Below are 14,069 nucleotides of genomic sequence, written 5' to 3'. Positions count from 1 at the left end.
AACGGGCTCATATGTGTTCTGCCTGATATATAATTTTAGTGGAATGAACAGACTACAGGATAATTCTTATTTTTTATTTCAGGTGGTTTTCTGAAGAAAATAATGGCTGCAGTTCAGGCGACCTTTAATCTTCTGAATAGATCTTGATATGACACATAAGAGAGGTGGGAACAAATCTGTGAAGTAAAATAGAGTAGTGAGGATATTTTAACTTATTTATGTTAATTTTCCCATAAGCTTTGTCCCTAAAAACTTCCCCCGAGTTCAAGCTTACAATATGCAACACCTAGATGTGAAGTATGTAAAAGGCAGGGCAAAGTTTCCCTGAAAAGCCTTTTAATTACAATTCTAGATATTTTAATATTGTCATAGTATTGAAGTATCATCCCTCATTGGGATTTCTGCCTTCCTCTGCATCAACATACTATATACATCTATAATAGATCAGCAAGGGTCCAGCACCTGAGATCCCCAGCAATTAGCTGTGCACCAAGCCATTGGGTTGCTGAACGAAGCTGATTTTTGTCAGAAGCAGACAGCTCCAATTAGAGGCGTTACCTGAAGCTCCTGGGCGATATCACGATTTTGTGTCACTACAAAGTCGCCCATAGTGGTACAAAGCCATGGTTTTTCAAACTCCTGACAAGGAAGCTCTGCCGGAGGACTTCAAACAAGTGAGGGGGGGAGACGTGCAGCGGAGCCGGATAGTGCCTCTTAGGTGATGTATTGTTTCTTTGTGTGTTTTTTGCAGACATTCAGGACTTATTTTAGAGGAAACAGTAGGAATTTCTATGGTAAAAATTGCATTGCACTGCACAAAACCGCGATTCAACAGAAAAGAAGGCTCCATAGGAAAACATGGGTTACAAAACAAGGCAAATCACAACAATATTCAGCAACCCTCAATTTTTTCTTTCTCAATGTAGCAGTCTACAAAGCATCACTAATGTGAAGGAACCCATTGGAAAACATGGGCTTCACATACATGGGATTTGTAGCACTGTGAGGTGAGGGAAAAAAAATATATAGGAAAGCAACTCACCTGGTGTTAGAGGTCCCAGCTCCCATATAGGAAACTGACTGCTGCACCTCAGGAATCGACCCTCCACAACACACATATAGCCAAAATCCCTCCCTTGAACCAGGCAAAGTCACCGGTCAGCAGCAGGATCTCAACACCGGAATCCATTCACAGTCCCAGCGGAAATGCAGAGAAAAAGAAAACAAAAAACAAATGATCCCGCGCTCCTTGTGGGGATGAAGTAGAATATATTCTTTTTCTAAAGAAGCACTTACTTCTTTGGGGGGTCCCCTCCTTGGAGACCCCCCTCTAACGAAAGATGAGCCGTTTGAATCACCGCGGTGGTATATCAAGGTCACAACTCCTCGTGGTAGTGGACAGTAATATATTTAAACAAACAAACAAAAACAAAATAAACACATAAAATGTATAACCTACATATGGTTCTAAAGCAACGCGTTTCGGAGCCGTTTCGCCCCCTTTTTCAAATCTGCTATGAATTTTGCAGATTTTAACAAAAAAAATTAACATTTGAAAGACAATATAAATTAACCAAACTTTCATATGTTCTTACTTTAAAGATCCTATTAAAATTTTTTTGAAATCCTTCCTTAGTTTCTTGCCTCCCTATCCCTGAACATGAACCTCATAGCGTTAGAGTGGGCTGTTATTATGGATCATACCACTATAGAGTGATGCCTGTCTTGTTTTTTCCTGGAAGACCATATTCACAATGCAGTATTCTGGTCAGTGTTTGGCATCAGTCTTTGTAAGCCAAAACCAGGAGTGGAGACTAAACATAGAAATTGTATAATGCAAAGATTTATGCGTCCCCCTTACTTTGGACCCTCTTCTGGCTTTGACTTGCATATACTGAGTCATAACCCTGTGCGTCAAATTGGCCTAAAGGAGATTAATTAAAGGGGGCTGCTGTATCCTATATCGGAGTCTTCCTATAATGCTGTTAGTGTGCAATTACTCTACAATGATTCAGGGGGTCACTCACCGTTTGGTCAGATGTTGAGGGCAAGTACTGGTCACTATCCTCAGGCTTCTGGAGAATATACTCTGCCGCAAGCAAGAGTTTATTAAATTTGTGCTGGCCAGGAAAAAATGCAAAGAAGAGATTAGAATAGGGACAATTATGGATTATGTAGTTTATAATATAGTTTTTTTTTCAGATGTATGTTCATGAGATATGTTTAGGTTTGGCCCAAATGTTTTGTTGCATGGCTTTCGAGTTTTAATTGAACTGAAATTATTTCCGTGGACTGCTGCTTTAATTTGACAGTTAAAATTGGAATGTTGATCTGTAGCCGTTACCTAATCCTACAATCTGTTTCGGTCTCCCTATTTACTTACCACTATCAGTGTCATGATCTACTTCAAGATTATGGTTATGGTTGGCAATCCCCCAACCCATATTAGTCATCTCTAAATGAGATAGGGTACCATCCATGATACAGTGCAATCCAAATCAGTCAGTAGTATCGGTCGCTGTGAATCTAGCTACTAGCCTAAGATTCCGTTGCTATGGATGGTTACTGGAACCAGGTATTATTACATAACAGCAACTGTCTGTTGTATGCAAATTACTGCATCATTGTATGCAAATTACTGCACTCTACATCACTTCAGTTAACCCTTAGTAAAGTGCATAGGCTGCTATAATACACCATATTCATGTGTTGTCCTTATTTTATGAACTTGCTATATTCCTTTATCTTATTGAATAAAGTTTATTATACAACTAGCCTGCCATGATATCTAGTGGATGGCCGTTTCCAAATTGCGTCAAATTGAGTCAAAAATGGATCTTTTTATTCCATAACAGTAGGTGCGACGTTTCGGATCCACATTGTCTTTCTCAAGCATCTGTATCCTGAGCTGAAATGTTGCACTTGTTGATATGGTGGAATAAGAAGATCCATTTTTTGACAGCAAATCTTGGAAGCTTCCTTGTATTTGATTGGATAATCAGGATTATTCCTATAGAGCAGATGTGCATTCATGCTCTTTATATTCTGTAAGTTTGGAGTGCTGATCAACTTTGTTCATTTAATGATTCCTGCTGAATTTTCCTTATTATCTTACAAGGAAAACTAGAGACAGCCAAGAAAGGGAACCTTCTTCATGATGTGACTTTCTGCTTGGAGCAAGTTTTGGGGGTTTCTTTGATAAGGAGCCTCTCTGTGTTCAGGACTTTCCCTTAAAATGAATGACATATTTTATGAAATGACAGTAATTATTAAATTAAGAATAGTAGCATGATTTATGTATGAAATTTAAGGTATTGTAAGACGTGAGTAGTTTGTTTGGTTATGGAAATTGAATTTATACCGTGGTTTGAGATACAATGTATGCTCTAACAATCTCCTGGATGAATGCTTGCAGTCATTTTTACTGTCATGAGAGATCTGTAGTTATCATATGTTTATACATAAACACCGATCAGCAATAACATTACAACACAACATGTGTATATATATATATATATGTATGTATACACTGGCGTACATATAGGGGTAGCTGGGGTCGACCTGGCCCCTAAGCCCCTGGGGGCCCAGGGAGTGAGGGCGAGTGAGGGATGTTCTGTGTGATGTGGAGTGTGTGTGTGTGTGTGTGTGTGTGGGGGGGTGTTCTGTGTGATGGGGAGTGGGGGGGGGGCAAGGGTGTTCTGTGTGATGGGGAGTGGGGGGGGGGGCAAGGGTGTTCTGTGTGATGGGGAGTGTGGGGGGGGGGACGAGGAGTGTTCTGTGTGATGGGGAGTGGGGGGGGGGGTGAGGGGTGTTCTGTGTGATGGGGACTGGGGGGGGGGACGCGGGGTGTTCTGTGGGATGGGGAGTGGGGGGGGACGGGACGAGGGGTGTTCTGTGTGATGGGAAGTGGCGGGGGACGAAGGGTGTTCTGTGTGATGGGGAGTGGGGGGGACGAGGGGTGTTCTGTGTGATGGGGAGTGGGGGGACGAGGGGTGTTCTGTGTGATGGGGAGTGGGGGGGGACGAGGGGTGTTCTGTGTGATGGGGAGTGGGGGGTGATGAGGGGTGTTCTCTGTGATGGGGAGTGGGGGGGGGACGAGGGGTGTTCTGTGTGATGGGGAGTGGGGGGGGGGAACAAGGGGTGTTCTGTGTGATGGGCAGTTGGGGGGAAAAAGGGGTGTTCTGTGTGATGGGGAGTGGGAGAGGGACAGGGGGGGGGTTCTGTGTGATAGGAGTGGGGGGGAACAAGAGGTGTTCTGTGTGATTGTGAAACAAGGGGTGTTCTGTGTGATGGGGAGTGTGGGGGGGAACAAGGGGTGTTTTGTGTGATGGGGAGTGGGGGGGAACAAGGGGTGTTCTGTGTGATGGGGTGTGGGGGGGAGAACAAGGAGTGGTTGAGAATGAGCAGTGATCTGTATGATGGGAAGGTGTGGGAGGAGACCGAGGGGCGATCTGTGTGATGGAGAGTTGTAGGAGGAGAACAAGGGGCGATCTATGTCATGGGAGTGGGGGGAGGACAATGAGGAGCGTTCTGTGAGATAGTATTGTTGCAATCATGCCGACCCACAGAAAAATGTATATTGCCATTTATGCTGCATGATTAGTGCTGTAAAAAATGGCAGAATTGATGTTTTCTCTCCCATGCCTCAAAAAAAAGTGAATAAAAGTTTTACAATACATTTTATGTACACACAATAGATACCAATAAAAACTATAGTTCGCCATGCAGAAAACAAGGCCTCATACCACCATGTTGATGGAAAAAAATAAAAGTTATGGCTTTTGAAAAGTGGAGACGTGAAACCCCAAAAAATCATTGCATCCTTATAGCCAAAATAAGCCGTGTCCTTAATGGATTAGCAGAAGGAGGGAATTGTTAGCAGTGTGCGGCTTTGTTGGGAAACCATGTAGCCAAGCATGTCTGTTTGGATTCTGCAGAGACGAATGGTGGCTGGAAAAAGCCCTAATAGTGGTCTGGGCCAGCTAGAGATGAAAACTGAAAGTGACGGTAATCACTATCAGCGAGCCGGCACCTGACTTCACTATTAGAGGTATACTAGAACTGAGTCGCTTTATTAGTGACTAAGGGCTCAATGCCACAGCCATAAGCATACAATGCTGTAGGAGCTCCTGCCCTGGCTGACCCACACTCCACAGGCAAACAGATCTAATCTTTAACCCTTTTGGGACCCACCAATTGCCTGTATATTTTAAACACCAGCTGAACTGACGAAGGGGTTATCCCCAAAACGCGTATTCACAAGCTGTTCACGTACTTTATTAAATAAAAGGAGAAGTTCCACATATCTTTGGTCACTTCTTATATTGCTTTAATCTGGAGTGTTGCGCCGTCTCCATTGCCATTTTTTTTTTCTTTCTATTCTTTCAGTTTTTGTTTTTGGCAGTTTCATAAATCTCCCCTATGTCTATCAAACAATCACACGTCACAAGAAAGTGGCCTGTATCTGCGACCACCAAACAGGAGTTTGACTCAAACATAGGTTGAACAGCTTGCATTTCTTCGTGAATACTAGTAAATGGGTTCATTTATAACATGTCAAAGGACATTTCAGAATTAGTATGGTGAAGAAAGTATACCGACAAAATCCCGAATTCACAAATTGGTTTACAAACAGTTAACAGATGACAAATTACTGGAAGGTTACTTTTGACAAGTTGGCGCAATGTGCCACACATCTAATGCAAGTGTGATGGAAACTGAAAGTTTTCTGTGATGTTTTAAGAGAGTTATGGGTGGGTTTTTGCACATAATGGTTATAACCTGCTGGAGAACGGTTACAATTGAAAGCCCGCCTGCAGCACTAATAGCAATTTTACAATTTAAACCATTCTTTGTTTTATACTGGAAGTCCAGGATCTAACAGAAACTGAAGATAAAATGAAAAAAAAGAGTGCTCTATAGTGCAGCAGTGTCTGGGTAAAAATGGACAATTATGCGAGTAAGAAAATAAATACCTGCAGCAGTTGTGTGAAATACCAAGGCAGAAGAACAATCAAAGATGACAGGCCTGCTAAGCAGAACACAGTGTCTTCAGAAAGGGAACGTCTTGATTGACAAGGCAGCGCATTTCCATTAAATTATCACTGTGTTTTTTAAAATACTCTGCAGTACTTTCTTGTTATGTGAATGGACAGATGAGGGGGCCATCAAGCACAGAAATGTGTTGCCTTGTAAATAAAGAGGTTCTCTGTCTGAATACAATGTGTTTTCCTGTTTAGCGCACCAATCATTCTTGATTGTTCTTTTTCCAGGGCTGTAAGACAGGCCCAGAAGTATCCAGGATTAGTCCTTATTAAGACTTACTATAATAGCATTTTTCATGAATTCTGCTCTTAAAAAATGTACACAAATTAAGCATTAACTAAATGACATCACCCTAGGAATCAGTCATGGCTCGGTGCTTGCACCAGGGGACTTTACCTTTACCTACCAAAAATGTTAAGTAGCTTATCCAGCAAAAAAAACAACACTTCCAATGAATATTTAGACATAATAGATAAAGATAAAGAAGTAATAGAATATGGTGAGCAAAAGCTAAATAATTACTGTGGCCCTTAAATGGAATCTGAGAGCTTGAACACGTTGTCCGAACTGCAGGCATCATGTTATGGAGCAGGAGGAGCTCAGCAGATTAATGTATAGTTTTATAGAGAAACAATCAGAATAACTTGTATTTTATTAATGTATATCTCTTCTGAGCTGAACAGTCCAATGGGCAGTCCTATCAGTGATTGACAGCTATCCATGTATAACTGTACATACAGGGAAGGCTAAATGTTTCCTCATAAAACTATATATCAATTTTCTCAGATTCTCCTGCTGTATAGCATGATGCCTACAATTTGGACAGCATGTAGAAGCTGACAGATTCCCTTTAAGGCTAATATGTGGCTTGGTCCTAAGGGCATTAAAGAAGGTGCTAGTTAGACAACTCATGTGTATGATATATTGAAATAGTTTGAGAAAATGAATCATTATATCAAAAACAATAAACAAAAAAGCATGAATAGAGGAACCAGCTCCAGAGACATATGTGATTCTTTCATTTTGGACTCTCTCCTAACTTCCTGTCAGGCACTGTAAGCAAATAAATGAAGAGCAGCACTAGTGGGATTCAGTTAGGCCAACATCCAGCAGCTTGCACACATGGCATAATATGATGTTGTGAATCTGATTGCTGGTTTCCCAAATCAGATATTGTGATTCCTGCCAGACAAGTGGATTTTCAACTGAAACCTATTTCTCAATACCGTGGCTTGAAACCCTTCTGGCTTTTACAAAGCTCATGTCCCTGTGGTAATGTCCTGAAAAGGGCAGCCAGAGTGTATGTTTCACTATTTAAATCGATATGTAATCAAGCATTGTAGATAAAATTTGACAAATATATTTTAGATTTTAATCAATCAAACATAATAAGAAAACACAGCCAATTAAAATATACAACAAATGGAAAATCAGTTTAGCATTTGGATGTGCTGTCTGCTAAAATGAAAAATGCTCTTCCTTCTGCTTGAGTGACAGTTACAGGTTTTGACAATGATTTGAAAAGTAACATATCATACTCCTTTTTACCAGTAATATCCTCAATTGCAGTAACAAGAGCTGTGCAGAATGTTATGTGCTACATGTAGCATTAGTATGTTGATCCAACAATGGGTCACATTAATGCATTCAATGTCAAGATGAACAGCACTGATGTGTACTAGAGAAGGTACATATTCTGCAGAGTAAGACTATAATGGACTTTTTTAAAGGGAACCTGCCAGATCAAAAACGCTGTCCAAACTGCAGGCATCACGTTATAGAGCAGGAGGAGCTGAGCAGATTATGGGGAAAGATTCAGTTTAACTTGCATTTTATTAATTTACACCTTTGCTTATTTTGAGCTGAACAGCCCAATAGACAGTCCCTTCAGTGATTGACAGCCTTCCCTGTATGTACAGTAATATACACATAGCTGTCAATCACTGATAGGGCCAGTCATTGGACTGTTCAGCTCAAAATAGACAGAGATATAAATGAATAAAATACAAGTTTCACTGAATCTTTAGCATGAAACTTCAGTATACATTAGTTTGCTCAGGTCTTCTTGCTCTATAATCTCATGCCTGCAATTTGGACAGCAAGTTTGAGCTGACAGACTCCCTTTATATGCATCTGCAGTAAAAAAAAAATGACATTGCTTTAAAATGCACATATGCTGCTTCAAGATAGGGAATGAATGTATGATCGCTGGGGGTCCAACAATGCTCAGCTATCTCTGTCACTTCTATACACAGTTTATAGAGTGGTAGCATACACCTGTGACCACCACTTCATTCAGATGGGGGACTCGAGACCTCTGTTCTTATGATTGATGGGGGTTCCAACAGTCAAATCCCCAGCCATCACCTTTCTTGTGGATAGGTGATAAAATGTTGCTTGTGGGCCGACCAATTTAAAATTATTAAACCATCACATGCTTTCAGGATAGGGTGCTGAGAATGTAAATACATATAGGGCTACTTTCACATGGTAGTGCTTTGGTCAGTATTTTGCGTCACTGTTTGTGAGCCAAAACCTGGACTGCAGCCTATATTCTATAGGCATTCACAATGCAGTATTTTGGTCAGTATTTATAAACCAAAACTAGGAGTGTAACCTATAGAGATATAAACTGTATGGCAACTTTCAGACAAGTATATTTTAACTCCGTATTTGGTCCATGTTTTGCAGACTGTAATATGGAGCTAATGTAAATCTATGTATCTGTTCACATGGCCATATATTTCGTGGCTTTTTTTAAAAGACACAGCATGACCTATTTTTTGCATGTTTTTGCCTCCATATTGTTATTATTTTCTATTAGGCAAATACGGATCAGTATCTGACCAGTAGAAAATAAAAGCAGTCACGACAAATACTGATGTACAAATTCAAATGTACAAACACATTACAGTTGTGATTTCATCTGTAAAACATCCATATTATGGACAGAATTGCAGTACATTTATCTGAAACTGACCTAATGGAAAGATTTGAAATCATTCTGAGTTTTGAAGATGCTCCTGATTTGGGCTTCCAAAAATCAGGAGTATCTCCAAAATGTTTGATCCCCATGTCCCTCCATATTATAAATATCCCCTGATGACCCAGCCAACTATCTATATAGGAGAAACACGTTAGAATAGGTTGCAGACAGTGTTTGGTTTTAGGGTTTTGTAGATTTACAGCAGGGTTAGCCTCCGTTGAGTAGGGTTCGCTTTTGTCAGGGCGATTACCCTACAGTCAGGTAGAGTGCTTACAAGGCTTTCTGTAGGGACAGTGTGCTATCAGCACATCACCTCCAGTTAAGGCTGGTTGTCCCTGAAAATCATGCGGTACCACTAACATCAGAGTTTGAGTCGAAAAACCGTAAGTGCTGCAGTAATACCTGCTGTATAACTCTAGACCCCAAGACTTCATACATATATATATTTGGTTATTATTATTTTGTGTGTATATTGGGGTAAATAATGTTTTTAAATATCTCTAAATAAAGATTTATATTTTTAAGGGCTCCGTGACAGACTCCACCAGCGGAATATCGCAGCAGAGTCTGCCACGGCACCCCCCCCAAAACCCACATACTTACCACTCTGGATCCTCCGTACGCATCCCACATAGAGGGCCAGTGCGCATGCGCAGTACAGCGCATGATGCGCCGGCAGTGTCAGATGACGTGGCCAGCGGTGGGCGGGGATGCTGTGCTACAGCCCAAGTATGACGTGAAGGCTGGCTTCCATTGACTACAATGGAAGCCGGACGTGCGTATTCCCGCGGCAAATAGGACATGCCGCAGGTTACTTCATGCTGCGGAATTCTGCGGTGGAATTGTGCAGCATTAACATTGAGCTATTAGGTTCAATAGAACCTAATAGCTGCGGTGTAACGCCGTGGATTTCTACCGCACATGCAGTACTTAGTAGATACAGACCTTAGGGTTCACAAGCCACAGGGTCTCCATCACCACTCCTCACCCGGGGAGTCTAGAGGCATCCTACTCTGTCAGAGACATACTGTGCATCTTGTTCTGTGATGTGTTAAGCTGAGTGGGGAAAGGCCCATGTGCTGCATGGGAATCCATGTCTGTCTCTTTCTAAAACTATGTTTTCCTAGTAAAACATAGTTCAGCTGAATGAGGAAGCCTGTCAGTATTTCAAGCTGTCTGTGGTTAGGGCACATGAATCTGCTGACAGGTTCCCTTTGAGCTATGGCTAGTGTTTGAAAAAAAAGCCCCAAAAGTGACAAAATACCTTTATGCAGAATCTGCAATATTCTTTTTAATAGGATTGACATTTAGTCTTTTTATCTTTTTCCTTGCAAACTAAGGATATTGTAAAATATCTGTGCACATCAAATGACAGATGGTGGTATGTGCTGAAACGTTTCCCTGTAACCTTTTTAATGACCTATTACTGAGATTATACATGAGTAACTACATATTTTAACTCAGGAGACCCGAATTTATTCCTTCTGGAGGCTTGACAGCATCTAGTTAATTTTAAGCTTTTAGAAATTGTCTTGGGTATATCCATAAGTTTCTGTGTATGGTGAAAAAGTCATTTTATACACAGTGTTAGTTAACAATAGAGCTTTTACTTTTTAAATAGGATTAAAAGCATGAAATTATGTTTCCATGCCTAGTCCCATTTTACCACCTATTATCTTTGTTCTAGAAATCTTTACAGCATGTGTCTTGTTATTACAAGAACACATATGCTGTACCATATATTAAATGAGATCTACATTAAAATCTTTAGTTGATCTCCACATGACCAAAGTCATTTCTGCTCCTTCTCCCTTTTCTTACTTGGAAGGTTTTAGAAATTAGAATTGCCACACCATTCTTTTTATATCAACAGAATGAAAGCGGAGTCACCATGTGTTTACTTTTAAGATTAAATTCTCCAGAATTCTGAAAATGAATCTCCTATGAAACGTACACATTCATTTAAAGATTATTGAAGTTGTGAAATAATTGCCTCCTTTTAACTGGAGAGTTAAGCCTATTGACATTTCACATTATGAATTTGCACTTAGCCTTAGTCATTTCTATCATTATTCCATTCCTATAGTTTTAGCTTAATCCCAAAGGTATAAATGCGTCACAGTGAATTTAGTCACTGAAAGCAACAGGAAGACGGAACTTTACACAGCTGTCAGTGGAATGAATTTCAAGGAAATATTACAAGGATTCTATACAAACCGCTGACTGAGCTTTATGTGACTCTCATGGCATTGTTAAAATCACAAGTAGTTTTTCATGTTCATATAGCCTTTGACTTTTTCCATAGCTGTGACTAAATTACACAATCCAATAATATTTCCATTATTGTATTATAGGTAACATAAAAAGATAATGTTATGCACAGTACAATCCAATTTTCAGAATTATTCAAATGTATAGTAGTAGGAAAATGTTGCCCATGCTAGAATTTAGAAAAAACTATTAGCTATTATAAAATAAGATAAAATATAATTTTGCTTTGTATTCCAGAATAATTAATTAGATGGGATACATATGTGAACATTTGTAAGCCAGGATATCAGTACATGTTTTGAAAGAGTACTATAAATACCATAACATTAAAACCTGCCTATTATTGTGTAGGTCCTCCTGACCACAAAACCTGAAAGTATCCAGGAGTATCTGGTATCAATACGTTAGTACCTGGTCATTTAAGCCCTGCAAGTAGATAGGTGAGGCCTCTATGTAATGGATTTGTCTTTGCAGCACATCCCATAGATTCAAGATTGGTATTAGATTTAGGTAATATGAAGGCAAGGTCAACACCTTGAACTCTTTTCTTATTCCTCAAACCAGTTCTGTACAATTTTTTGTATGGCTGGGCATGGTAGGGAATACTATTGAAGTGCAACAATCTTTATTTAGCTGATATATGTCAATATAACATCCACATGATTCCAAGTAGAATATTTCAGTAGAATATTACCCAAAGCATCACACTGCTCTTACCGGGTTTTCATAGTCTGTCCTAATATTTTCCCCAGTGATGCACCTCTACCTAGTTGTCTACAGGATTGTAAAATAATCTCTAATTTAAGATTTTCACTCCCATTCTTTTATATTCTTTTCTTGAGATTTTTTTTGAAAGATCTGAGTTTTTCCCTTATCCTAGGGTAGTAGTGTTGTAGTCCATCAGAAAAATGTGCGGTTTCCTTGTTTCTATGTGCTCCCCCTCCCTTCTTCCTTCTTCTTCGAATTTCTGTTGGGTAGCTGACTAAGGGGTATGTGGAACCAATTCATTGTAGTGAAGGGACCAGGCTGTACAACAGAACTGAGCGTTGAATAACATACCTCCTTTGTCTAGAAAAAGCACACTTTCACATTGTATTCTGACCACTACAAAAGAGATATATACAGTTCTGTCCAAATCGAGCAATACTCTGAAATTGTCTTCATACACTAAATCCACATATCTAAATATTTTATTCGTATTACTTTATTGTAGTTTTTCATTTTTTAGTATTTTTTGTACTTTTAACGCTGTAACCTTTAGTAAAATCACAACTGTATCTTATATCATCTTAAAAAATTAAATTTGAAGATTATTTTCACTGCAAAGCCTCCATATTTGAAGACATAACAAGAGTTCGCCTCAAGACTCCAAGAGAGAAAAGGAAAAATTTATAACAATGATGTAAAATAAAATGTGTCATTAGAGCAGGCCACATTCTTCTTGCGCGATGGTCCAGTTCAGATGTTCACATACCTATTGTAGCTGGTGGACAGGGATCAGCATGGGTATTGTGTATGGTTTGGGGTTAGGCTACCCTATCTGGTGCAACGCTTCACTGTCTTCTGACACCTCATAGCCATACTGAACAATTTCAGCAGTTTGTGCTAAAGTAGCTCTTCTGTGTAATCAGACCAAGTAGGCTAGCTTTCTTTTTGGGTGCCCATGAACCAGTCACTGGATCACCAGTTGTTGCTTCTTAGACCACTTTGGGTAGGTACTAACAATGACATACTGTAAACAATGCTCAAGACCTTTGTTTTAGAGATGTTCTCACCCAGTCATCTAGTCATCACCATTTGGCCCTAGTGAGAGTCACTCTATTTCGTTATGTTTTCCCATTTTTACTGCTTCTAATTAATCAACTTCAAAAACTTTACTTAATGCCCAATATATACCACCTTTTGACAGGTACCATTGTCACAAGATAATAATAATAATAATAATAATCTTTATTTGTATAGCGCCAACATATTCCGCAGCGCTTACATAGACAGGGGGGAATACAGAAAGACAAAATACAAACATTACAGAACCACGGTTACATATAGTAATCAGTTGATGGAAACAATAGGGGTGAGGGTCCTGCTCCAACGAGCTTACATACTACAAGTAATGGGGTGATACAAAAGGTAAAGGGGCTGGAGATGTGCAGGTATGGCGGGGTGGAGAGTGAGTGATGCTATACACATAGACAATGGTCAGACATTTAGCCGTGTGACGGCAGAAACGGTGTGACTGCAGGAGCGGTTTATGATGGCTAGCAGGGATTGCAGTCAGTAGGTCAGGGAGCATGTTATCAGGCGGAGTACAGAGAGGTTTGTTTAGGGAATGCGGTAATTAGTATTATTCACTTTACCTATCAGTGTGTACGTGTGTGTACATAGATGTCAATAGATACATCACTGGTAGTGAACTGCACCTATACGATGTTCTTCGCAAGATTTCTAATTATGCAAGCTACAGCATTATTAACAATTTGCTTTTGCAAAACAATTACTATACTTTAAAACATTACGTATTATCAATGGCATTTGTCCTGAGACTCTACACATTTGTGCTGTTCCTCCAAAAATACCTTAAAATATATGAAAATAGTCAAAATTGCAACACAAATGCTTGTTGGTCAGTTCTTAAAGGGGTTGTCCCGCGGCGAAATCCCAATTTTTTTTTAACTTACCCCCGCATTCTGCCCCGTTAAAATCAATTCCGTTAGTTATTTGAAAAAAAAAAAATCACTTACCTGCATCCCTGTTCGCGCAGCATCTT

This window comes from Eleutherodactylus coqui, chromosome 1 (genome assembly GCF_035609145.1).
Source record: "Eleutherodactylus coqui strain aEleCoq1 chromosome 1, aEleCoq1.hap1, whole genome shotgun sequence".
Lineage (NCBI taxonomy): Eukaryota > Metazoa > Chordata > Amphibia > Anura > Eleutherodactylidae > Eleutherodactylus > Eleutherodactylus coqui.
This window is presented reverse-complemented; position numbering follows the sequence as displayed.